This window comes from Aethalodelphis obliquidens, unplaced genomic scaffold (assembly GCF_003676395.1).
Source record: "Aethalodelphis obliquidens isolate GAN/ISIS:26980383/991018 unplaced genomic scaffold, ASM367639v1 scaffold17, whole genome shotgun sequence".
NCBI lineage: Eukaryota > Metazoa > Chordata > Mammalia > Artiodactyla > Delphinidae > Aethalodelphis > Aethalodelphis obliquidens.
Window position 1 is genome coordinate 18,508,663 of NW_020837961.1, and position 27,958 is coordinate 18,536,620.

Genomic DNA, 27,958 nt, shown 5'->3' on the forward strand with positions numbered 1-27,958 from the left:
CACACACACACACACACACACACACACACACACACACACACACACACCAGAATTGCTGTATACCTGAAAATCAACTGTATGCCTGAAAATTGTAAATCAACTATATTTCAGTTAAAAAAAGTGAAAAAAAAATCACCTCCCACTGAGATGCACTGCTATAGTGGGTGGACGTGAGAGAGGAAAATTGCCGATCAGTAGGCTATAGAGTGGTGATTGTAGGCTTGACCATGGGTCTGTGAGCCTGATCATATGCTGGGCTAGGTTTTGCATGAGTGACTTGAGGCCAAGTATGCCTCGTGTCTCCTCCTGAAGGCTTCTGCCTAATGTGTGGAGCTTGCTGGTCACAGATTTGAAGCTTCCCTTGACTCTCTGCAAGATGACCTGTGAGCCCTCTTGTATATGGAAATCCTCCAGGTAGTGGTCAAAGGCAGGGAAGGTGCTGGTTCAGGGTTCAGTGGGGAAAAAGCAGAGGCTGAAATCATGATTTCAGTGAGAAAAACATACTCTGCATGGGAATGTGAAGTGAGTTGATATGATGTAATTTCATTTGGCCTGCTTATCATACAAATGTCCTAGTACTTGATGAATTCTCCTAGTAAATGGTTTAAATGCTGTGGAAGGGGTGCACCTGAACTAAGGAACTTGAAAAATGGTCCTCCAAAATCAGGGCACGACCTAGAGCCCTTGGTTTGAGATACACTTAACTGGAATTGGTAGAGTTTAAAAGTTCACATTTCTTGAGCCTGAAGGTGAAAATAGTCTCCATATTAGATAAACTGAATAGCTAAAATTAGCCAGTTATTTAGAGAGTGTTACTTCAAACTAAAGTAATTCTGTCTGCTTAGGATCCTCTCTCCCTTTATTATATTTTCTCTCTCATTTCTATAAAGGAAAGCAATTTAAACTCTACAAAATTATGGCAAATTCGAAAGAGAGACAATTCGGGGATAGAAATAAGCAAAGATATCCCTGGAGGGGAAATAAAATGGTGAAAAGGAAGTGAGGCACAAAAAATGAATAGTTGGAAGGAAGGAGAGAAGACATACAGACAGAGAGATATACAACAGAGTACCAATGGTACCATCCTGTGCATGATTTTTTCAGTTAATTCACAGTTTTTAAAATGTTTTTATATTTTATATGTTTTATATTTAAATGTTTTAAAATGTATTTATATTTTACAAATGATAATCCACTACATGTTTTGTGCATAGACAGTTCGGTTGATTGCTCTGTGATTTTAACATTCAATTTCGTATGGCATAGTGGATAAGAGTAGGAGTGTGAAGCAGTAGCATCATCTCTTAACAGCTGTGTGACACTGGGAAATTATCAAATTATGTAACATCTCTGTGCCTCAAATCCTGTAAAGTGAGGCTGCTAACAGAACCTAGTCCACGGGGCAGTTGTGGGCATTTTCCGAGTTATTTCAGGGTAAATTACTTATCATTCTGGCTGGCATAGAGAAAATGTTTAACAATTTTTGTTGCTGTTTTTAAAATAGTTTTTTTTTTTCTTATTTTATTTTTGGCTGCGATTGGGTCTTCTTTGCTGTGCGCGGGCTTTCTCTAGTTGTGGCTAGTGGGGGCTACTCTTCGTTGCGGTGTGTGGGCTTCTCATTGCAGTGGCTTCTCTTCCTGCGGAGCACGGGCTCTAGGCGCGTGGGCTTCAGTAGTTGCAGGACGCTGGCTCAATTGTTGCGTCAGGCGGGCCCTAGAGCATAGGCTCAGTAGTTGTGGCGCACGGGCTTAGTTCCTCTGCCGCATGTGGGATCTTCCCAGACCAGGGATCAAACCCGTGTCCCCTGAATTGGCAGGCAGATTCTTCACCAATGCACCACCAGGGAAGTCCCCTAAAATATTTTCTTGATCTCTCTCTATCCAACTGATCTTGGTGCTTTTCTCAATTTAACCACTAAATTGAACTGGCTAAAGGTGTCAATCCCCCACTAATTGAACACATGCTTAGTGCTTCTCATTCTAATTCAAAACAGTGGAGAGCAATGTTGTAGTGAAAATGTCTAGATGGGAAACACTGAAAAGTTACAGAATCTACAATGATTAAATTTTGGGGTATTCAGATGTGAAGAGATAACAGAAGCTCAAGAAGGAAAACAAAATTCTGCTAATTATTTTGATAATTGAAACTGACTTTGTTCAATTATAAAAGAGTTCATATATAAAAATTATATAATGAATGAATATATATATATATATTCATAAAGTCTAGTAAAACAAGTATCCATGCACTCATGATATCTTTAAAAAAAATAAAACATGCAGTGTTGTTCAAGACCCCTCTGTGCCTCTTACTAAATTTTGTGTTTATCATTCTGTTGTTTTGCTTTATAAATTTACAATATATTAGTAATCCCTAAACAACACAGTTGTTTGGTTGTACTTTTATTTGAACTTCATATAATAGTACCTGCCCTCTATATTTTTCTGAGACTTGCTTTTTGTTAAAAATCAGCACTGTGAGCATTATGTTTTTGACATTCATCCAGGTGGGCATACAGAGATGTAGTTCATTTATTATTTTTGCTGTAAATATTTTATTGTATGACTTACCATTTCCTATTTATTTACCATTCAATGGTCATTTGGGTTCTTTCTAGCTGTTTGCTTTCACAAAGATGCTGCATTGTATGTCTTTTGGAGCACATGGGCAAGAATTTTTGGAGTAGAATTACTTGGTCAAAGAATTTAAATATCTTTGTGGTTACAAAATAATGTCAGTTGTTTTCCAAAGTGAGTACACTAATTTATATTCCCACCAGTAGTGTATAAAACTTTCACTTGCTCTGTATTCTTACCAACCCTTGATATTGTGAGACTTTTTAAGTTTTACAAATATGAGGTGTGATGTGCTGTCTTATTTTAGGTTTCTCTGCAGCAAATTTGAGCATTTCTAATTTTTAATTGCACTTTCATCCTTTTTTTTCCTGTGAAATGCCTCTTCCTGTGTTTTGCCCATTTAAAATCACATCATTAGTCTTCTTATTGGTTTGTATGATATGTTTTTATATTTGGGAGGCTAATGCATTGCCAGTTATATGTAGATAACTAGATATCTTCACCCAAATTTTGATTTGCTTTTGATATGGCTTAAGATATCTGTGGTTGATAGGAATATTGGTGCCAGTTCTTCACTCACCTGTAATAGGGTGATATGTTCACAGCCTTTGTCCTGTAGCCATGGTTTCCCACTCCAGTGGGATTATGACACCCAATGAGATTTAAGCAGATACGATACAAGCAGAGGCATTAAATGTGCCTGTGTGGTTCAGCCTCTTGCCATCTTGTGTTCCTGCCATTCTCAACAAGAAAAGCATGCCCTGGTTTAGCTCCTGGTCCAAGGAAGATACCTGGAGCAAACACAACCCAATCCCAAGTCTGGAACCAAGCCCAAGTGATATGTAGCTTACCTGCAGACCCACATAAAAGAAAAAGAATGCTTGTAGTTATGACATTTGATTTGACATGATTTATTACACTTCATTACTACAACAACAGCTGAGTCAGAACTAATGGTCCAAGTCATTAATTTAATATTGCTGAATTGATCATTCCTTCCCTTTAGAGTCTGCATATTTTATGTCTTGTTTAAATCTCATTTCTTCCAAAGTCATAAACATGTTCTTTGTGTGTTGCTCAGAAACATCTTTGCTGTCCCAAGTTTATCCAGATAATCTATTACATGTGCATTTAAGCCTGTTTATAGTGGGGAATTGATTTTGTGTTATGTGTGAAACAGGGCTCAAATTTACTTATTTTTTAACCTGAATACCACAGTTGCTTTGGCACAATTTATCCATTCTCCACGATATACAATGCTGTCTTGTTTCCACATGGAGTTATTTATACCTGTGCCAGTATCACACTGTCTTGATACCTGGAGCTCTTTAGTATGTCTTGACATCAGGTAGGACAAGTCTTACCTTCTTCCTATTATAGGAAGTTTTAGCTATATTTCTTCCTTCATTTATCATATACATATTATAATCAGCTTGTCAAATTCCTTGAAAACCCAGATTTATATTGGATCTATAGATAAATTTGGAAACATTGGACAATTTTGCAACATTGTTTCATTATCCAAAAAATCATTTTTTAATCTATATCTATTTTATTTAATGTCTCATAAAGTTTTATTATTTAATTCGTCAAGGTCTTGCACATTTTCAAAAAGAATTATTCTTGCTTGCTTTTAGTTTTGTCACTATTTTGCAGGTATTTTTAAAAAACTACATTTTCTAAGTGTTTGTAGCTATTGTATAGAAATGCACCTGAGTTGTGTATAAAGAATTTTTTACTCAACAACCAGATTAAAATCCATGATTAAATCTAATAATTTATCTGTATAATACTTTGAGTTTTCTAGCTAGAGAATTATATCATCTGGGATAATGATTGGATTTTTAAATTCTTTTCCAATATTCACAATGTTTCTTTTCATTTTTTCTCCATTATTGCCCTCAAGGGGACCTCTAGTACAATGTTGAACAGCAGTAAGATAGTGGACTTCTTCCTTATTCATGAATTTAAATGAAATGGTTTTAATCTTTCACCACTTAGTATGTTTGCTTTATGTTTTTTGATTTTGTATTTCTGTCAGATTACATACATTCCCTTTGAAGGCTCCCTACATGGTTGATGAATTTTGTTAAATGCTTTTCCTGCACCAATTGAGATGATGATATAGTTCTTCTCCTTTGATTTGTTAATGTGGTGAAGTACATTAATAGATTTTTTGCTAATGTTAATCTAACCTTTTATTCCTGGAATAAATTTAATTTGGTCATGACATAGTGTATATTATACAGACATTTATACACACAGGTATGTGGCCAAAGTTTGTTTTATCTTGTTTGCAAAATTGGTTTATATTTTTTCTTCCTTATCCTGTTCTCTAGCTTTTTAATCACAGTTATGTTAGCCTAACCAAATAAGTGGGGTGTTTTTCCTCTTTGAGATTCCAAGAAGAATTGGTGTAAAATCAGGATTATTTGCTCCTTGAATGTGAGGTAAAATACATTTGCAGAAGTCATTTGGACGTGCTGTTTCTTTTACGAAAAAAATTTAAAATATCGATTTAATATCTTTAACTGTAATAGTGTTACTCAGGTTTTCTTTTTTTTTCTTTTAGTAAATAATACTTTTCTGAGCATCTGTCCATATCATGCTAGTTTTCAAATCAATTTCCTTAAAGCATTTTAAAAAATCTCTGCTCATTTGCAATTATATCCTCAATTTATTCACCAAATTTTGTTTTTGCCTACTTCGTTGTTTCCCCTAGAATAACTTTTGACTTATTTGATATCGTAATTTTTAAATTTTATTTTATATATATTTATTTCTCTCATTAATTTTCCCTAGGAGTTGTTTTACATATGTCTGCTATAAATATAATTTAGCTGATATTTATAGTTTGTGTGAATGTCTGAAAATCTTAGTTCCTTACCTGAAATATTCAGGCCATTCACATTTGATTGTGATCTCTTATGTGTTTGGACTTATTTCTATCATCTCATTTAAGGCTTTCTATTTTTTATTACATGCTCTATTTTTCCCCCAGTTTTTTTCTTACAAAACTTATTTTGCATTAACAATATTTTCCCCATTATTACATTTTTTCTTTCTATTTGTTTGGAAGTTACACAGTATCTTAAATATTTTTTATAGATTATAGGAATTATGATGCTCAAACTTAACTTCGTGAAGTCTAAAATTAATCAATATGTTTACCTTTTCTTTCAGAGTGCTTTAGCTACACACAACTTGCCCAGTTTTATAACCTTGAGATTTGTAAAAATTCAATCCTGTCTTTTTTTTAATCCTCTCTTTTTAATACTCACAAATTTTATGTTATTATTATTATTGCATTATACTGTGAACCTTCCATTAGATTTAACCACATCCATACTTTCCTTAACTCACCATTTCATCTTGAATTACAAACCTGTGTCCTGGGATCATATTCCTTCCTCCTGAAGTATGTCTCTTAGAAGTTACTTTAGAAAGGCTTTTGATGGTAAGAGCTCAGATTTTGTATTGATTACAAATATCTTTTGTTGAGTATAGAATGCTAGGTTGACAGTTATTTTTTTCTCAGTGCTTTAAAGAAAGTTTTGCATTCTTTTCTGGTTTTCAACAAGTTAAGAAATCAGTTGTTACTTAAATTGTGATTTTCTTCTACGTAATCTCTTTTTTCTTTGGTTGGTTATAAAACCTTTCCTTTGTCATTTGTGTTCTGCAGTAGTGTTGCATTATGTCTAGGTGAAGATGTTTTTAAAATTTATTTATCCTGTGAGGGATTTGGTGAGCTTTCTAAATTCAAAAGTGTATTAATTAATCAATTATGGAGAACTATAAGATATAAGTTTACCATTTCCCAAGTTTCTGCATTACCACTTTCCAGAACCCTAGACAGAGATTTATTACACCATTTTCTACACTTTCCCCACATCACCTAACCCCTCCTTCAAATTTACTGTTGCTTATCTCTCTGTTTTACATTCTAGCTTCTTTCTCTTTTTTTTAAACATCTTTATTGGAGTATAATTGCTTTGCAATGTTGTGTTAGTTTCTGTTGTATAACAAAGTGAATCAGCTGTACGTATACCTATATCTCCATATCCCCTCTCTCTGCGTCTCCCTCCCACCCTCCCTATCCCACCCCTCTAGGTGGTCACAAAGCACCGAGCTGATCTCCCTGTGCTATGCAGCTGCTTCCCACTAGCTATCTATTTTACATTCGGTAGTGTATATATGTCCATGCCACTCTCTCACTTCGTCCCAGCTTACCCTCCCCCCCCATGTCATCAAGTCCATTCTCTACGTCTGCGTCTTTAAACCTGTCCTGCTCCTAGGTTCTTCCGAACCTTTTTTTAATTATTATTCCATATATCTGTGTTAGCATACGGTATTTGTTTTTCTCTTTCTGACTTACTTCACTCTGTATGACAGACTCCAGGTCCATCCACCTCACTATAAATAACTCAATTTTGGGCTTCCCTGGTGGCGCAGTGGTTGGGAGTCCGCCTGCCGGTGCAGGGGACGCGGGTTCATGCCCCGCTCTGGGAGGATCCTACGTGCTGCGGAGCGGCTGGGCCCATGGGCCATGGCCGCTGGGCCTGCGCGTCCAGAGCCTGTGCTCCGCAACGGGAGAGGCCACAACGGTGAGAGGCCCGCGTACCGCAAAAAAAATAAATAAATAAAAATTTAAATAACTCAATTTTGTTTCTTTTTTTGGCAGAGTAATATTCCATTGTGTATATGTGCCACATCTTCTTTATCCATTCATCTGTCGATGGACACTTAGGTTGCTTCCGTGTCCTGGCTATTGTAAATAGAGCTGCAATGAACATTGTGGTACATGTCTCTTTTTAAATTATGGTTTTCTCAGGGCATATGCCCAGTAGTGGGATTGCTGGGCTGTAATGTAGCTCTTTTCTTAGTTTCTTAAGGAACCTTCATATTGTTCTCCTTAGTGGCTTTATCAATTTACATTCCCACCAACAGTGCAAAAGGGTTCCCTTTTCTCCACACCCTCTCCAGCATTTATTGTTTGTAAATTTTTGATGATGGCCATTCTGACTGGTGTGAGGTGATACCTCATTGTAGTTTTGATTTGCATTTCTCTAATAATTAGTGACGTTGAGCATTCTTTCATATGTTTGTTGGCAATCTGTATATCTTCTTTGGAGAAATGTCTATTTAGGTCTTCTGCCCATTTTTGGATGGGGTTGTTTGCTTTTTTGATATTGAGCTGCATGAGCTGCTTTTAAATTTTGGAGATTAATCCTTTGTCAGTTGCTTCATTTGCAAATATTTCTCCCATGCTGAGGGTTGTCTTTTTGTCTTGTTTATGGTTTCCTTTGATGTGCAAAAGCTTTTAAGTTTCATTAGGTCCCATTTTTTTGTTTGTTTGTTTGTTTTTATTTCCATTTCTCTAGGAGGTGGGTCAAAAAAGGATCTTGCTGTGATTTATGTCACAGAGTGTTCTGCCTAAGTTTTCCTCTAAGAGTTTGATAGTGTCTGGCCTTACATTTAGGTCTTTAATCCATTTTGAGCTTATTTTTGTGTATGGTGTTAGGGAGTGATCTAATCTCATACTTTTACATGTACCTGCCCAGTTTTCCCAGCACCACTTATTGAAGAGGCTGTCCTTTCTCTATTGTATATTCTTGCCTCCTTTATCAAAAATAAGGTGCCCATATGTGCATAGGTTTATCTCTGGGCTTTCTATCCTGTTCCATTGATCTATATTTCTGTTTTTGTGCCAGCACCACACTGTTTTGATTACTGTAGCTCTGTAGCATAGTCAAAAGTCCAGGAGCCTGATTCCTCCAGCTCCGTTTTTCTTTCTCAAGATTGCTTTGGCTTTTCGGGGTCTTTTGTGTTTCCATACAAACTGTGAAATTTTTTGTTCTAGTTCTGTGGAAAATGCCATTGGTAGTTTGATAGGGATTGCATTTTATCTGTAGATTGCTTTGGGTAGTAAATGTTGATTCTTCCTATCCAAGAACATGGATAGGAATAGATAGGAACAAACTCTTCATCTGTTTGTATCATCTTTAATTTCTTTCATCAGTGTCTTATAGTTTTCTGCATACAGGTCTTTTGTCTCCTTAGGTAGGTTTATTCCAAGGTATTTTATTCTTTTTGTTGCAGTGGTAAATGGGAGTATTTCCTTAATTTCTCTTTCAGATTTTTCATCATTAGTGTATAGGAATGCAAGAGATTTCTGTGCATTAATTTTGTAACCAGCTACTTTACCAAATTCATTCGTTAGCTCTAGTAGTTTTCTGGTAGCATCTTCAGGATTCTCTATGTATAATATCATGTCATCTGCAAACAGTGACGGTTTTACTTCTTCTTTTCTGGTTTGGATTCCTTTTATTTCTTTTTCTTCTCTGATTGCTGTGTCTAAAACTTCCAAAACTATGTTGAGTAATAGTGGTGAGAGTGGACAACCTTGTCTTGTTCCTGATCTTAGAGGAAATAGTTTCAGTTTTTCACCATTGAGAATGATATTGGCTGTTGTCATATATGGCTTTTATTATGTTGAGGTAAGTTCCCTTGATGCCTACTTTCTGGAGGGTTTTTATCATAAATGGATGTTGAATTTTGTCGAAAGCTTTTTCTGCATCTATTGAGATGATCATATGGTTTTTCTCCTTCAATTTGTTAATATGGTGTATCACATTGATTGATTTGCCTATATTGAAGAATCCTTGAATTCCTGGAATAAAACCACACTTGATCATGGTGTATGATCCTTTGAATGTGCTGTTGGATTATGTTTGCTAGTATTGTGTTGAGGATTTTTGCATCTATGTTCCTCAGTGATATTGACCTGTAGTTTTCTTTCTTTGTGACATCTTTGTCTGGTTTTGGTATCAGGGTGATGGTGGCCTCATAGAATGAGTTTGGCAGTGTTCCTCCCTCTGCTATATTGTGAAAGAGTTTGAGAAGGCTAGGTGTTAGCTCTTCTCTAAATGTTTGATAGAATTCGCCTGTGAAGCCATCAGGTCCTGGGCTTTTGTTTGTTGCAGGATTTTTAATCATAGTCCCAGTTTCAGTGCTTGTGATTGTTCTGTTTCTATTTTCTATTTCTTCCCGGTTCAGTCTCAGAAGGTTGTGCTTTTTTAAGAATTTGTCCATTTCTTCCAGGTTGTCCATTTTATTGGCATAGAGTTGCTTGTAGTAATCTCTCATGATCCTTTGTATTTCTGCAGTGTCAGTTGTTACTTCTCCTTTTTCATTTCTAATTGATTGATTCTAATTGATTTTCATTTCTAATTGATTGAGTCTAATTGATTTGAGTCTTCTCCCTTTTTTTCCTGATGAGTCTGGCTAATGGTTTATCAATTTTATTTATCTTCTCAAAGATCCAGCTTTTAGTTTTATTGGTCTTTGCTATTGTTTCCTTCATTTCTTTTTCATTTATTTCTGATCTGATCTTTACGATTTCTTTCCTTCTGCTAACTTTGGGGCTTTTTTGTTCTTCTTTCTCTAATTGCTTTAGGTGTAATGTTAGGTTGTTTATTTGAGTTGTTTCTTGTTTCTTGAGGTAGGATTGTATTGCTATAAACTTCCTTCTTAGAACTGCTTTTGGTGCATACCGTAGGTTTTCGGTCATTGTGTTTTCTAGCTTATATCTTTAAATCCAATTTTCTGTTTACTTATATATTTTTAACCTGATACTTAAGATTCTTATTAAGACACATGTTCAAGGAAATGTACCAATTATGCATATTCATTTCAAGAAATCATCCAGTGCAATAAATATTTTCTTAAATATACTTTATTTTTTAGAGCAGTTTTAGGTTCACTGCAAAACTGAGTGGAAGGTACAGAGATATTCCATATATGCCTATACACAGAGACACACACACTCACATATAACCTCCCCAGTGTTGACATTCCTCACCACGGTGGTATATTTATTACAGTTGATGAACCAAATGACACATCATAATCACCCAAAGTCCATAGTTTACGTTACGGTTTATTCCTTGTGTTTGTATGTTCTATAGGTTTGGCCAAATAAATAATGATATGTATCCAGCATTGTGGTATCATACAGAATAGTTTCACTGACTTAAAAGCCTTTTCAAAATTGTTTTTCACTTACTAATATGCATTTCAGTTTCCTTCATGTCTTTTCATGGCTTGATAGCTCATTTCTTCTTAGCACTGAATAATATTTCATTGTCTAATATACCACAGTTAGTTTATCCATTCACCTACTGAAGGACATCTTGGTTGCTTCTAAGTTTTGGCAATAATGAATACAGCTGCTATAAATACTTTTTGTGCAGATTTTTGTGTTGACAAAGTTTTTAACTCATTTGAGTAAATACCAAGGAGTGTGATTGCTGGATCATATGGTAAAAGTATGTTTAGTTTTGTAAGAAACTACCAAACTGTCTTCCAAAGTGTCTCACTATTTTGCATTCCCACCAGCAGTGAATGGGAGTTCGTGTTGCTCCACATGCTCACCAGCATTTGGTGTTCTCAGTGTTTTGGATTTTGGCCATTCTAATAGTGTGTAGTGGTATCTAACTGTTGTTTTAATTTGCATTTTCCTGATGACATAGCACGTGAAGCATCTTTTCATATGCTTATTTGCCATCTGTATGTCTTCTTTGATGAGGTGTCTGTTCAGGTCTTTAGCCCATTTTTTAATTAATTTTTTCACTTTCTTATTGTTGCGTTTAAGAGTTCTTTTTATATTTTGAATAAGAGTCCTTTATCAAATATGTCTTTTGCAAATATTTTCTCCAAGTCTATGGCTTGTCTTCTCATCCTATTGATGCTGTATTTTGGACAGCAGAGGTTTTTTATTTTAATGAAGTCCAGAGTATCAATTATTTCTTTCATGGATTGTGCCTTTGATGCAGTACTTTAAAAAGTCATCACCATAACCTAGGTCACCTAGATTTTCATCTATGTTATCGTCTAGGAGTTTTACATTTTATATTTAGGTCTTTCATCTATTTTGAGTTAATTTTGGGGAAGAGTGTAAGGTCTGTGTCTAGATTCATTTTTTTTTACATGTGGATATCCAGTTGTTCCAGCATCATTGGTGAAAATATAGTCTTTACTGTAATGCTTTTGCTCCTTTGTCAAAGATCAGTTGACTATATGTATGTGGTTCTATTTCTGGGTTTTCTGTTCTTTTACATAGACCTATTTATCTATTCTTTTGCCAGTACCACACTGTGTTGATTACCTTTGCTTTATAGTGAGTGTTGAAGTTGGGTAATGTGAGTCCTCTGACGTTGTTATTCTTCAATATTGTGTTAGCTATTCTGGGTCTTTTCCCTCTCTATATAAACTTTAGAATTAGTTTTTGCTATCCATAAAATAACTTGCTGAGATTTTGATTAGAATTGCATTCAATTTAGAGATCAAGTTGGGAAGAACAAACGTCTTGACAATATTGAGTCTTCCTATCCGTGAATATGGAGTATCTCTCCATTTACTTACTTCTTTAATTTTTTTCATCTGAGTTTTGTAGTTTTCTATATATAGATCTTATACATATTTTGTTAGATTTATACCTAACTGTTTATTTTGCGGGTGCTAATATAAATGATATTGTGTTTTGAATTTCAAATTCTTGTTAATTGTGGTATATAGGAAAGCAATTGACTTTCCTCTATTAACTTTGTATCCTGCAACCTTTCTATAATCCTTGCTAATTCCAGCAGTTTTTATTTTGGATTTTTTATGTAGATGATGATGTCTTCTATGAACAAAGAAAGTTTTATTTCTTCCTTCCCAGTTTCCAATCTGTATACATTCCCCCCCCCCTTTTTTTTTCTGGTCTTATTGCATTAACTAGAACTTCCAGTATGATGTTTAAAAGGAGTGGTGAAAACGAGCATACATTCTTTGTTCCTCATCTTAATGGGAAAGCTTCAGATTTCTCACCATTAAGTAGTGATGTTAGCTGTTAACTGTGGGTTTCTTGTAGATGTTGTTTACCAAGATGAAGAAGCTCCCCTCTATTCCTAGTTTGCTGAGAGTTTTTATTGTGAATGAATGTTGGATTTTGTCAAATGCCTTTTCTGTATCTATTGATAGAATCATGTGATTTTTCTTCTTTGGCCTGTTGATGTGATGGATAAATTAACTGATTTTTGAATGTTGGACGAGCCTTGCCTACATGGAATAAATTTCTCTTTGTCATGGTGTATAAAAATTCTTTTTATACATTGCTAGATTTCATTTGCTAATATTTTTTGAGAATTTTTGCATCTTTATTCCTGAGATATATTGGTCTGCCATTTTCCTGTAATGTTTTGTCTGGTTTTGGTATAAGAGTAATGCTGGCCTCATAGAACGATTTAGGAAATATCCCCTTTCTTCTCTCTCCTGGAAGAGATTATGGAGAATTGGTATCATTTCTTTCTTAAATGTTTGGCAGAATTCACCAGTGAACCCAACTGGACGTGATGCTATCAGTTTTTGAAAGATATTAATTTTTGGTTCAATGTCTTTGACAGATATAGGCCTATTCAAATGGTTTTTTCTTCTTGTGTCAGTTCTGGGAAATTGTGTCCTTCAAGAAATTGCTTCATTTTAACTTGTGTATCAAACTTGTGTGCATAGAGTTGTTCATAAGATTTCTCTTTTATCCTTTTAATGTGATGTCCCCTCTTTCATTTCTGATATTAGTAGCTTTTTTCTTCTCTCTCTTTTTTTTTTTCTTAGTTAGCCTGGCTAGTGCTACCAATCTAATTGATCTTTTTAAAGAAACAGGTTTGAGTTGATTGATTTTTTTGATTGATTCCATGTTTCCAATTTCATTGATTTCTGCTCTAATTTTTATTATTTCTTTTCTTCTGCTTACTTTGGATTTAATTTGATCTTCTTTTTCTAGTTTTATAAGGTGAAAACTTAGACTACTGATTTTAGACCTTTCTTCTTCTCTAATATATGCATTCAATGCTGTAAATTTCCCTCTAAGCACTGCTTTCGCTGCATCCCACACATTTTCATAAGTTGTGTTCTCATTTTCATTAAGTTCAAAGTACTTTTTAATTTCCCTTGAGACTTTTTTCTTTGACCCATGTGATATTTAGTAGTGTGTTGTTTGATCTCCAAATATTTTGGGATTTTTAAGCAATCTTTCTGTTATTGATTTCTAGTTTAATTCCATTGTGGTCTGAGAAGAGACATTGTTCAATTTCTATTTTCTAAATTTGTTAAGTTGTATCCCTCCATTCATTTATTTTTAATATATATGTGTTTTTATATTTATAGGGGTTTCTTGTAGACAAAATATAGTTGGGTCATGTTTTTTGATCCACTCTGGCAATCTTTCTTTTTTAATTGGTGCATTTAGACCACTGACATTCAAAGAGATTATTGATATAGTTGGATTAGTATCTACCATATTTGTTACTGTTTTCTGTTTGTGGCCCTTGTTCTTTTTTTCCTATTTTTGTTTTCTGCTCTTTTCTACCATTTGTGGTTTTAGTTGAGCATTTTCTGTGTTTCCATTTTTTTCCTTTCTTGGCATACTAGTTATACTTCATTTTTTAAACCTTTTTTAGTGGTTTCCCTGGAGTTTGCAATATACATTTACAGCTAATACAAGTCCATATTCAGATAACACTATACCATTCACAGGTAGTGTTAGTACCTTATAATAAAATAATCCTAATTCTTTCTCTGTGGTATCATTACTGTCATTCATTTCACTTACATGTAAATATATATATATATATATATATATATATATATATATACACACACACACACACACACACACAAAATATATATACATAGGCACACATAATCAAATACATTTTTACTATTATTATTTTGAAAAAACTGTTATACTTAAATTAAGAACAAAAAACCCATAAGTTTTTTGGTTTTTTTTTTTTGGGCCTCTTACTGTTTTGGTCTCTCCCACTGTGGAGCACAGGCTCTGGACGTGCAGGCTCAGCGGCCATGGCTCACAGGCCCAGCCGCTCTGCAGCATGTGGGATCCTCCTGGACCGGGGCACGAACCCGTGTCCCCTGCATCGGCAGGCAGACTTTCAACCACTGCGCCACCAGGGAAGCCCCAACCCATAAGTTTTTATTTTACCTTCACTTATTCCTTCTCCAATGCTCTTCTCTTCTTTATGTAGATCTGAGATTCTGACATATATTATTTTCCTTCTCTCTAAAGAACTTCTTTTAACATTTCTTTCAAGGCTGGTCTGCTGTAAACAAATTATCCTAATTTTTATCCTAACTTTTCTGAGAATTTTGTATATTCCTCCTTCACTTTTGGAGGAAAGTCTGTAGGGACAGAATTCTGGGTTTATTTCTCCTACATCTTAAATATTTCACTTCACTCTTTTTGCTTGCCTTGTTTCTGCTGGAAAATTAGGGATAATTCTGATCTTTGCTCCTCTATATGTAAGATATTTTTTTCCTGTGGCGTCTTTCAACATTTTCTCTTTATCTTTGATTTTCTGCAGTTTGAATATAATATACCTAAATGGTTTGTTTGTTTTTGAATTTACCCTGCTTGGTGTTCCTGGATATTTAATTTGATGTCTGACATTAATTTTGGGAAATTCTGTTATTTATTCTTTTCTCTCTTTCATCTTCTTCTGGTATTGCCTTTACATGTATGTTATACCTTTTGTAGTTGCCCCACAGTCCTTGGATATTATGTTCTCTTCTTTTCCTCTTTTTTCTTCTGTTTTGAAAGTTTCTATTGATATATCATCAAGGTCAAAGATTTTTTCCATATTCCTGTTCAGTCTACTAATGAGCCCATCAAAGCATTCTTCATTTATCCTCTAGATTTCCTTTTTGATTCTTTTTAAAAATTTCCATCTCTCTGATTACATTTCTCATCTGTTCTTGATGCTGTCTGTGTTGTCTATTTTATCCATTAGTACCCATAGCATATTAATCAAATTAAAAAAAATGTTTTTTCTTGTCTGATAATTCCAACATCTATACCATATCTGAGTCTGATTCTGATACATGTTGTATCTCTTTGAACTCTTGATTTTGCCTTTTAGTACACTTGTGATTTTTTTTCCTGATAGCTCTGCATGATTTATTGGGTAAAAGGAACTGTGATAAATAGGCCTTTAGCAATGTAGTAGTAAGGTGTAGGAGTAAGAGAGTCATTCTATAGTTCTGTGATTAGATGGCAATCTGCCAATCTTTTAGTGGGTCTGTGTCTCTGAACTGTAAACTACGCAGGTGTCTCTCAGCTCTCCCTCTCCCCCTACATGGAGCAAGATGACCACAGTGGGCTGGAGTTAAGTATTTCCCTTCCCCTGGTCACTTAGGTCTTCATAAAACCCCAGTAGTATAAGCTCTGGTAAAATTGTTTCTCTTGAGAGCAGTCCTTGTTTAGGAAAACAGAATTCTCTGGTGTATTTCAAAATAGTTCTTTTTCCCTTCCCCTTGCCAGAATCACAAGGGGACTTTTCTTTGATATTCACTAGGAGAATCTGGTTGAGCTCCTGGAGGTAAAAATCACAGAATGTGGGAGCACTTCTCTGTCTGCCTTGCCCTGGTGTTTTTACCTCTCTGACTTGTCTACATGGAGCTTCCATCAGTTTATCAACTGTAATTCAGGTTTCCCATGCACTGGTTCCTATGAGAGTTTTTCCTTGAGGTTCTCTGCTCGGGTAAGTTGTGATTATTTGTATTTGCTTGTCAGTTACTCCAGCTTTATTGTAGATGCAGTGGTTTGCCCTGTGACATCACTTCTATGATGGATCCAAGAAAAGCTATTGATTTTTCAAGTTGTTCACCTTTTTACTTATTATTAGGATGGAGTGACAACTTCCAGGCTTCTTACATGTTGGTCCAGAAGCCTGCAGCTCTCTCCATCCGGTACATTTTACATTTCATATTTTGTTATTTCTGCAATTTCTATTTCATCTCATCCCAAGTTCTCCTGCTGAATGCCTATGATATTTTTTATTGCCTCTATTATTTTGTTATACATCATAAGTATACGCATATTGTTTTCTACCTTTAATAATTCTGAAAATTTGAAATATTTATGGGTCTAATTCTATTTCTTTATTCTACTTATCCTTGCTCGTGTATTCTTGTCATCTTGTGGTTTTACAAAAATCTCATTGTGAGCCAGTGTTTGTTGAAACTTTATTTGTGAGGAGTTGTGAGGCTTAGTTTGAGGGTATATATTCCTGCAGAGATGATTTGCTTTAATTTCTGCCAGCCACAGGGAATCCCTTCGATAACTGAGCCACCATAATTTCTTAGTGTTTTCGTTTTCATTGTACAAGTACTGTAATTTCAGACTACAATTAACTACATAATGACTGACTTCTACTTATAATTTTCAGGGACTATTTCAGCCATCCAACCCCCACTCTCCCCTCACATACCAAGAGGCAAGATTACACTAGACAACTTTCCTTGCTGAGTTCTCTTGCAAAGCAGTTTTCTTCTCGTTCATCATTTCCCGGGGGATATAGCACATTAGGGCTCCTAGATTCATGGGTGGGTGTCCAAAACAACAACTATCCAAATGCCCTGTCCTTTTATCTCCCATGTGGTTTTGGAAGTTACAACTCCATGTTGCTGGAGATGGGCAGATACTACCTGGAAGCTTCTGGCTTTAGCCCCTCTTTTCCTGTCTAGAGTCATAGGACTGCCTCATGTTTGGCCTTAGTGAAGGAGTTTCTTCATTTTCTTTCACATATATAGTTCAAATATGTACCCAAAATAATTTTAAGTATATTTTGTGTACCAATTTTAGATATTTTGTAGTGAACTGCTTTTTGGGTATGTAACTACGTATTTAACTGGAAAGGAAAGCTCCTTGACAATTTGATTTTGTGTGTTTCTTTTTCATTTTTTTCCCCCTTCACATTAAAAAATTAAATCATTCTGTAGAGCAGGTATTTTAACTGAGTCACACTCCCTATGTACCAATAGTTTGGGGTTATTTTTTATTTCCTTTTCATTTACTTCCTGTGTATTTAACTGATTGTGTCTTTCCTGCAAAACACACACACACACACACGCACACACACCCTTATTTTGTTTTGTGTTTGAGTTAAGACACAGTACTACTGAACTGCATAGAGTCAGCTTTTTGATCTGCATCTGTATTGCACAATAGTGCTGGTGCTTTCATATCCTTATATCTCTAGTGCAAAATTAGAAACATTGAAAACTATTATGTACTAAGTACTCACTTAAATGTGTTGAACTGTTGAACTAAAAGCCTTTAGTGTTGAACACAGGAAAAACGATGGATATGGAGTACTCCTGTGTCTCTAAAAATTTAAATAAAATAAGTAGATCACTTAAAACATAGGTATGTAGTATTTTGTCTAACTTTTTTTTGGTCTTAATTAGTTTGTTGTTTATCAGGTTTAATGTGTGTGGGAGGGATTCTGTGGATATTTGTTGTAGAAGCAGCAGCACAAAATCGCAGTATTTAGGAGGGAAAGGGAGGGGTTAACCCTGGTTAATGTAGAAGCAAGTAGTACAATTTTCATGGAAATATAATTATAAAAGAGCAGAAACTGTCCCTTCCTTAAAATTCATTAAAAGTTCTATAATATATATGATTAAGGACTATCAAGGAATTTTTCTTAAAGAAACTATTTTCAATGCAGGCAAGGTTAGTGACATCCTGTTTAAAAAATCCTCATTTTGCACATTTTTAAGAAATCCACTACATTGGCTATCAGTATTTGATCACGTGTTAGCATTCACCAATGTCAATTTCTCTTCTGTTTCCTTGCCCTGGGAGATTTCACTTCCTCATCCTCTTAAATTTATGCCAGGCAGCTTGACTTGCTTTGGCCAGTTAAACATGAACAGGAGTGATAGGTGTCACTTCCAGGCAGAAGGATTTCATGGTGAGTCTTCTGGTCTTTGAGCCTCTTCCCTGTCCTGGTGCTCATAGAAGCATGGGGTGATTTGCAGCTATCTTGAGTCTGATGCAGCCCAGAAATCCAAATCAGCACAACACAGCTGCCTCAAGAGTTGCCCAGATCTGCATGTGAAAAAAAATGAACTTTTGTTATGTAACAGCACTGAGATTTGGAGTTGTTTTTAATTGCTCTATAACCTAACCTACTCTGGCTAATACAGGTGGTACAATATGAAGTACTTTAAACAAATACAAAGAGAACACTTAACAAATGCAAGCAGAAAGAGAACAATTGAGATGACATATTTTATGTTAGGAAGCACTACCCCTGGTTTAAAACACACCAAGATTTTCAGATAAAATTAACTTTTTAAGAGTGCTTATAAAAACAAGTTGAAATCTAATTCACCCCATTTTCTCAAACTTTTGAGTCTAAAATATGTTTTTGTATATTGTAGTGTTTTATCCTGAGGTAAGACCTTTGAGTATGTACTAAATATTTTTCTATGCTAGTATTCTTTGCTAAGTACAATCATTAATTACTGAATTTTATTAGTTTGGTCTGTTACTTGTATCTTCGTCTTCCCAGCCCTGGAGTTACCACTGGAACAAGCTTCAGCTGAAATTTTGGAGAGGGTATGATAGGGAACAATATGATTTCATAATTATAAGCAGAGAAGACCTTCATTTTTGTTGTGTTTTGTTTGTTTTATATTTGCTTGTTTGGCTGGTTGGCATTCGAACTCCCTGTCCATGTTGGGAACTTTTTTACTCTTTATGTCTTGCTGGGGAAGATTTATTTGCTGATGTAACCCAGTGGCTAACAGTGGGACAGTAGGGTTCTCTCCAGACCTTTCCCATAGTAGGAAGTTGGCCATTGTTTCCCAGTTTTGCTGCCTTGACTTCATTTGCCACTTATTTTTCAAGCCAGGTTCTCCAGACATGTAAATGGTTTTGGAAGGCTGTAAGTCCCTAATTTAAGGAATTTCAATAAATTCCTCTTCGTAAATTCGTCAGTCAGTGTCTGTCTCTTTTAACTAAGAACACTGATAAAAAACTTTGGCTATAGATGCTGCTTCTTTTTTTCAGGCACACATTTCTTAGCCCATTTATTCATTCATCTGTGTATTCATTAAAGAACTATGCATTAAATGCCTTATAACTAGCTTTTTACTGAGATTAAAATTGGAAGCAAGGTAGATAGGCAGGAACGTATGAGTTCTTTCACATTCTTAAATCTGCTGTTGTCTGTCCTGTATCAGAGCCTGTTCCCATGCTGCTCCTTCTATTTGACTGTCTCCGCACACCACTGCTATTCTTACGTGTCGGCCTGTAGTGCTTTCTGGCCACTGCTCTGTTCTTGTACATATCTAGTAAACTCCTTTTCATCCATCAAATCTTAGCACTAAAGGAAACCAACCCTAATGGTTCACTATGCTCTGTAAATTTCATTCATGCATTTTATACATTCCTTAGTTCTATACATGTGGACTCTTTTCTGTTCCTCTCCATGTTTCCTTTTGCTCATAATGTTATCCTCCCGACCTAGTAAAACTATCCCTTTCATGCCATAGGTACTCAAAACATATTTGCCCAGAGAATGAAGTAGACAATCAAAATACAGTGTGCTACATGGTAAAATTGGATTAACTACAGAGTGCTGTGAGCTGATGAGGTGGGTGATCTAACCCATCCTTGGGGGATCAGTGATGTGTAAACTGAGATCTAAATGCAAATCAGCTAGGTGAAGCTGTTGGGGGTGAGAAGAGGGAGAAAAGGGGAACTGAAAGTGTGCTCTAGGTAAAAGAAACAACACATAGGAAAGCCAGGAAGCAAGATACCTGGAATTCCATGGAACCCCACAGAACATACCACATTTGGTCACCTGGGACACACTCAGGGCACGTGCTCATTGGGAGAGGGTGAGCTCACATGCCCGACATAGAGTTCATACTCAGTCTCAGTGCAGAGTGAAAACAGGTATCCTAGGTCAATCCCAGCGAAGTGTCTGTGGTTTTCTCCTTGCAGTGGTTGGTTTTCCTTTTCTCTGATCTTTCCATCCCATCAAGAAGAGGCAGCTATGAAATTGGTATCATAAGTGCACACCTGGCTAGGATTCCTGCTATAACCCTCCAGGGTTACATGATGATTAAGCTGACATATGTTTTATCCTGCAGCTCTTCACTCACTCGGAGGCAGGCCGAAACGCCCAGGTGTGCAGGCTACGCACATGAACCATGGTTGATCCTGGTCTCAATCACCTTTTCTGTTGGAAATTCTGCATTTATTTTCAGTTTAATTTCTTCCATGTATCTATATATTTTGCTTCAGTTGTGTATCAATATTTGTGGTTCACGTATTAATAGTGACTTTTCACTTTGAATTTCTTTTTTCTAAATTGAAGTATTACATATATAGTACTGATAATACGATTTCTTTCTTTCTTCCTTTTCTCTCTTTCCCTTCCTTCCTTCCTTCCTTCCTTCCTTCCTTCCTTCCTTCCTTCCTTCCCTCCCTCCCTCCCTCCCTCCCTCCCTCCCTCAAACATCTTACATCTTTCCTGTTAACTTATTAACCGTAATAAACGTCCATGCTACAAATCAGCAAGTTGGGAATTCATTCAGAGTGTGCAGACAGTGGTTTCCTAGTGAAGAAGAGGCAGCTGGGTTTTCAATGTGGGAAGCCAAATCCTTTACCTATTGACATCCTTTACCTGGTGTTTTGAAGTTTATTAGTGCCCTCCAGATGCGTGTTGAATTTTTCATTTTATTTTATATATTTGGAGACAGTGTTGGATGGCAGAATGAATAGTGAGAAGACTTGTTTTAAAATCTTACTCATGCAGAGACAATGCAATTGCTGGAGGGTATCTGCTAGGAGCCTCAGTGGCCTTCTCGGCAGAAGGGGACTGACAGTCCTCACCCCATGGGTGTCATAAGGATGAAATGAGATACTAGCTCAAAATAAGGGTTTTAATTCATAGTAGGTATGTAACTAACTTTTTGCTTTCTTTATCTCAGTTATTAACATCATGTTGATTAATTCACATATATGGTTTACCAATATGGGCATTCATTTTTGTAGAAAATTTTGATAAATTCACCATGAGATAAATTTCCAGACTTTCACACTTTGATTATGAAGTTCCTAAGGCTCGTAAGTAGGAGGCTCATTGTTTAAAAATAGACTCGCTTGGTCTCAATTTCCCTGGAATAAGGTTCTGCTACTTTGGGTATTATGTTTTTACCCTCCCACATTTTTTTTGCACTGTTTTCTATGATTCATTTTCATTACTTTAAAGGCCAAATATTCAAAGAAAGAATATACACTTCTGTGCCACTTTTACCCTTATCTTTCTTTACACCTGATCCTGATTGGCAAATACGTGTGACAGTGAACATGTGCATTCTCCCTGAGAAAGGACACCTCATTTGAATCAGTTATTCTTCTGCAAATAATAGCAAATGGAAAAGAGTTTGGGGGTCAGAAGATGTTTGTTTTAGCCCTCTCTCTGAACTTCATTTTTCTTTTCTGTATATTTAGAACTCATACAGTTATTTTTAAGCAAAATAATATATGTCAGAACTTTATAACTTAGAAATGACTACATAAATGTTATTTTTTTTGTTACAAAAATAAGAGTTGGCCCATGTCGCTAGGATAAAATGAAAGTAGAAAAAGACCTAATTAGTCTTTTGTTTGATTAGGATGCTCTTCCAATCAGAACTGAGAAAGCAAGCCCACTGAGTAATTTATTGCCCACTTTGCTTTTCCTCTCCTTATTTAATTTAATTTTTTATTTAGTTTTAACAGAACCTGGATATTGTATTTTGGAGAGGACAAGGTCAACCTCAATACCTCTGTTAAGGCTGATATAGTTTAAGACCAGGGCCTTCAATCTCTGTTTCTTTTTAGTTTGTCTGCCTTGGAGTGGTAGTATTTTTAGTGTACTTTGGACCATCAGGGTTTTCCACTCTGGCACTTTAACTGAAACAGTGTAGTTTCTCTCCTCCTTAGGCCAATCAAAGTTAACCTTTTTATTTGCGAATTGAGAACTGGTGCAGAAAATTATTCTGTTGAATGTCAAGGTGTTAGGACAGTCTCAGGCTAGGGATATAGGAGGAACAGCATTGGATACAGAAAGTTAAGTCCTATAGGAGGGTAGATGTGACTAATATTGGTAAATATGATTAAGGTTCATGGGGGATGTGTTGAGACCTAGCATTTTTTTTTTTTTTTTTTTTTGCGGTATGCGGGCCTCTCACTGTTGTGGCCTCTCCCGCCGCGGAGCACAGGCTCCGGACGCGCAGGCTCAGCGGCCATGGCTCACGGGCCCAGCCGCTCCGCGGCATGTGGGATCTTCCCAAACTGGGGCACGAACCCACATCCCCTGCATTGGCAGGCGGACTCTCAACCACTGCGCCACCAGGGAAGCCCAGAGACCTAGCATTTTTAAAGGTAGAATTGTATTTGAAAATAATTTAACATTCTTAATATTAAATGTTAAACTTGCCAGTTGTGAGGATGTTGAAAAAAGCTATTTTCTTGGTAGAAAGTACCAGGCAGTATTATTTTTCTGTTTGTTTGTTTGTTTTTTTATACAGCAAGTTCTTATTAGTCATCAGTTTTATACACATCAGTGTATACATGTCAATCCCAATCGTCCAATTCAGCACACCACCATCCCCACCCCACTGCGGTTTTCCCCCCTTGGTGTCCATACGTTTGTTCTCTACATCTGTGTCTCAACTTCTGCCCTGCAAACCGGTTCATCTGTACCATTTTTCTAGGTTCCACATACATGTGTTAATATACGATATTTGTTTTTCTCTTTCTGACTTACTTCACTCTGTATGACAGTCTCTAGATCCATCCACGTCTCAACAAATGACTCAGTTTCGTTCCTTTTTATGGCTGAGTAATATTCCATTGTATATATGTACCGCATCTTCTTTATCCATTCGCCAGACAGTATTATTGAGACTACAGCATCATTGATTAGATGCTTTGCTAATCCCCCCTCAGGGTAGAAGCTGAACCTGCAGAGTTTTAATATAGACTGAACTCCTTTGCTTGAGCCCAGGGTAATGGTTTACTTGCTATCTGGAAGAAAGAAGAGAAAAGCTGAAAAAAGTGGGAAGGGAGCTAGTGAAGTAGTAAAAGGCCAAACTCTACATCAGGTTATATCAAGTTACTAAAGTCACAAAAAGTAATTTTTTGAGAGTAAGAGTAAACATAGAGCTTGGGCTGGTCTGAGGTATCATGTCCTAAAGGAAAACTGTGATTCACAGAGGAAATAAGTGGCTGAGAACTCACAGAAATCAAAGGCCAAGCTCTAGACCAATAAGAGCCCATGCTAAGTTTCACCAGGCCATAGGGAGCTAGGGGACCCCTAGGTAGTATCTAAGCTAATAGTAGAAGTTATTTCTGCTTATCCCTTTCTGAGTTCCCTTTCATGGGAAACCAGTGTTCCTGTATACTAAAACTCTTCACCGGATACTTTTTTCCATCTCCTGCCTTGACTGACTACTCATTTCCCTTATACTATTCAATCCACTACAACTTGGCTTCTACCCTAATAATTCTGCTGGAACCATTCTTACAGAAATGGGAGCATTTGCAATATAAACTCACAACAATTCTGTGATTTAGGTACCATTATTATTCTCATCTGTATCGTGGGGATAATAATAGAACTGACTACATAGAGTTAGTTGACCCTCAAATATGCAGTTAGTTTTCAACAGACGCTTGCTGTTGTTATTATTATTGTGTTGTTGTTGTTGTCGTCTGTTCCCTTCTTCGGGAAATGCTATTTTTCTTAGTTGTTGGGACAAGCTTCTTTCAGGATTTTCAGTCTTCTTGCCTGGACACTTCCTGTGTCTCCCTTGCAGCTCCTCTTTCTTTACCAATCCTTGAAAAATTAGTGTTCTTTGAGGCTCTTCCTGAGTGATAAGCCATAAGCGGTAGCTTATCTTCCCACCATTTCAACTATATCTACTTGTCATTTTTTTTCAAATCTTTACCTCCATGCTAACTCCACAAGATCTAGAATCATGAGTGCAATCACTAAGTCTATTTCCCCAGCTCAGTGAATGGCAATGCCTGCTAATTGCCGAAGCCAAAAACTGGGTGTCATCAGTGAGACTCCTCCATATTCAATCAATAATTGGACTGGCCAGTTCTGTCTTCTAAATATTTCTGGAATCTGTCTGCCTTGCTTCAGCCTCTGTGTCACTGACATTTCAGGATTGCATAGTCTCCTAATTGGTCTCCCTTTCTCCAGTAAAGAGCCTTTTAAATCCATTCTCTGTGTCACAGTGAACTTATCACAAATTGACCCCAGATTAATCTCCTACTACTTTCTCCTTAAATGGGTCCAGCCCTGTTAAACTATTCTAAGTTCCCTCAAGATGTCCGATTCCCAGTTTAGCTCAGGGCTTTGCACATTCTTTTCCTTCTGCCTGGAAAACTACCTCCTTTCCCTGTACCCTTTATGTGGTTGATTCCTTCTCATTCTTCAGGTTTTAGCTCAGATGTTATTTCCTCAGAAACCCTTTCCTGCATCACTCAAACTCTGAATGAGATCTTTCTGCCCTATGCACCTAGAGTGCCTGTTGCAGCTCTCACCATAGTGCCATGTGATTGCCAAGATACCTGTCTCTCCCACTAGCCTATAAGCACCCTTCAGTACAGAAATGTATTTTATTATTGTATCTCTAGAAACCAGTGCAGCATCCAGCATATAATAAGTACTTAAGGAATGTGTGTCAAAAGAATAAGAATGGGGAATAAAATCTCATTTAACATTTAAATGCATTTTCTAATAATGCATCCCCATAATGGAAGCACATCCTAATTAAAGTATATAGAAGTATATAGTGTAACAAGTCACTCTGTTTCTCAAGTTACCCAATCTGTAAAATAAAGAGGCTGGATAAGTATATATATATAATACACCCTTTTCAGCTGTAACATTGTATTATTTTCTAAAGACTCCTCAATAAGAAACTACCAATAATACCACCAAAGAAACCCATTCAATGCTACCTTCCTAGATACTGAATGTAGAACAACTGTCTAATTCCAGATATTCTAGGGTACTTTCAAGACAAAGATCTATAAGGAACATTCTAGACTGAAGTCTGTACTATTCTAAAATAACCAGGACCATGTGCATTTTTGAATCCTGGCTTTATACTGTTAGTGGTTTAATGCTGAGCCAATATTACAAGTTTTGTGTGTTTGCTTGAAAGTTACAGCAGATGTAGCATAGAGCAGTGAGTCGGGACACAAATCACTGCTCTCCAGGAACTCACTGTGACTTTGGCAAATCTCAGTTTTCTCATTTGCAAATTAGAATAACAGTGGTAACTAACATGGTATTTTGTGAAGATTAATGCCTTAAGAGATGCAAAATTATTAAAACAGTGTTTGGTGTATAGAATATGAAGTCAGCGAATGTTATCTATGACTGTATTATTAACTTACCATTATTTAAATTACTTTCTTGCTTACTTAACTTTCAGTTAAGGGGATTTTCAAGATGAGAGGGTCTTCTGCTCTCTGTGATCTCTTTCCACCTGCCTTTGCAGAACAACCCCCTCACTGGACCACCAGATGTCACTGTTTCTGACAGTTTCCAACTTCTTGGCCATCTTAAGATGTTATGCTATTTTGAAGGAGAGATGTGTGAAGTTTCGAAGAGAGAAAACATTTTAATATTATGGAACTTTTAATAAAAGTTCCCTAAAACCATATATAACCATCTTTAAAGCATTTTTTTCATGTATTATTCAAGGAGTTCATATTACACTTGCCACAGCTGAGATGATGTTGATGATAATGAGAACCTGAGAATGACTTTTAAATGGATCACTTGGGGTTTATTCATTATTAAACCATTCAACAAAAAACATTTTCATAAGTAGTTATGTTTAAGATAACTTGATAGAAAACGAAATTAAATTGGACATGGATACCACCACTAGATAGAGGCTAATAACAGAGACAAGAGTTACAAATAGCTTAAAGCAGATTAAGAAAAAAGCTATTTTTCCTTAACTGACCTAAGCTATTTAAACAAGGAGAAGTATTATGCTAGGAAAGGACAGCAAAGGAAAAGATGTCTCTTGGTAGGGCATTAGGGACAGTAATATGGAGGAGAAGTATTTGAGTGCGATCTTAAAGAACAATTAGGATTTGACCTAGGGAAGTGGGCTGGGGATGATTTGTATGTGCAAAGATATGAATATAGGAAAGTACAGGAAATATATGTAGACCAGTAAGAGGTTCATTTAATCTCACGGGTAGGGCATATAATAGAGAGTGATAAGAAAAAAATAGTGAAAATATACATTGGGTTCAGATTGTGAAAGCCCCTGTGTACGAGGAAATAAGATTTAGAAGTGAAGCAAAATAAAGTAGAGCACTGGGGATGTACACAGGTGAGTTTGAATCCTGGTTTAGGCTCTTAACTATTTAAGCTCAGACCAGAGAACCTCCCAGCCCCACACTGAAGAGGGGGGAGAGATAGAAAGAGAAAGGTATTGGGGGTGGGTAGGGGCTCCCTGAACTGCAGTCAGTTTCTTAACTGGGAAATCTGGGCAAATAACACTGTTGGAAAGTTGGGAAGATGGAGGATAATGCACTTGGAACCTGTAAGCTGTTACTATAGTACTTTGTAGATGATGGTTCCTCTGTTATCAGAAAGAGTATTTCTATATTTGGTGGATAGTAAGAGATAATTGAAATAGAGGTGCCTAAGAACAGATTCTCCCCTCTTCCCTGACAGCATGTAGAGACCTACCTTGGGACACCCTGTGTCTGTGGTTGAACGAGGTATTTGTATAAATGGAACAAGTGGCCCTGTGACTCTTGATACATTCTCAGAGGTGCTTAAGGATTTGTTGAGATGCTTAACCTGCAGTGGTCAGGCTTAAGCCACAGGTACCCCTACCATGTCCACAGAGGGTGTTAGAACTCTGTTAGGCTCCAAAAGAGACTGCTCCTGTTATAGCTATTAGGCCCTTTACCACTTTCACAAGCGCAGAAAATGTGCCCTGTTTTGAGAGTTTTCAGAAGTCTGCTTATTTTGTTTTTAAGAATGAAAACCAGTTCATTATTATTTGCTTTCCTTTAGAGAGATCCTGTGGTCACATGTTTTGTCTTTTCAATTAAAAAAATAATTATTACAGATCATGTGAACCAAAGAGTCATACCAATTAGAGGCTGGAAAAGAGAAAATCTTCACCCTCCTTTTGGAATAGTATGGCTGCTCTAATATTGCCTTTAATGTTTTGCAATGATTCACTTTTCCATTGTCCTGAAGGACAGGGTTTTGCCTGACTTCTTTTCAGAGACTATTCTGGAATATTGTAACCGAACTACTAACTCATTTTTTCTCTCTCTGGGATATTTCTCCTGACAGACTAAATTTTCTTTTCTGAATTTCATATCTACCTCCATTCCCTTGAACCCAGCTAAACAATTCATTTCCTCCCCATTTTGGCTTTTTATAACACCTAACCTGTTATTCTACTCCCAGTTTTCTCTG

General features: G+C 36.4%; 1 protein-coding gene across 2 annotated transcripts in view; it reads left to right on the forward strand.

The window, feature by feature from the left end:
- Positions 1-27,958, forward strand: part of BANK1 (B cell scaffold protein with ankyrin repeats 1) — a 430,151-nt gene that overhangs the window by 49,697 nt on the left and 352,496 nt on the right. The window contains exon 1 of one of the 2 annotated variants that reach the window (XM_027117008.1): positions 15,986-16,171. The exons of the other annotated variant lie outside the window; for it this stretch is intronic. The gene's annotated coding sequence lies outside the window, so the exon portion shown is untranslated. Of the gene's footprint in view, positions 1-15,985; positions 16,172-27,958 lie in introns of those variants that run through there. 2 annotated transcript variants of the gene reach the window in all.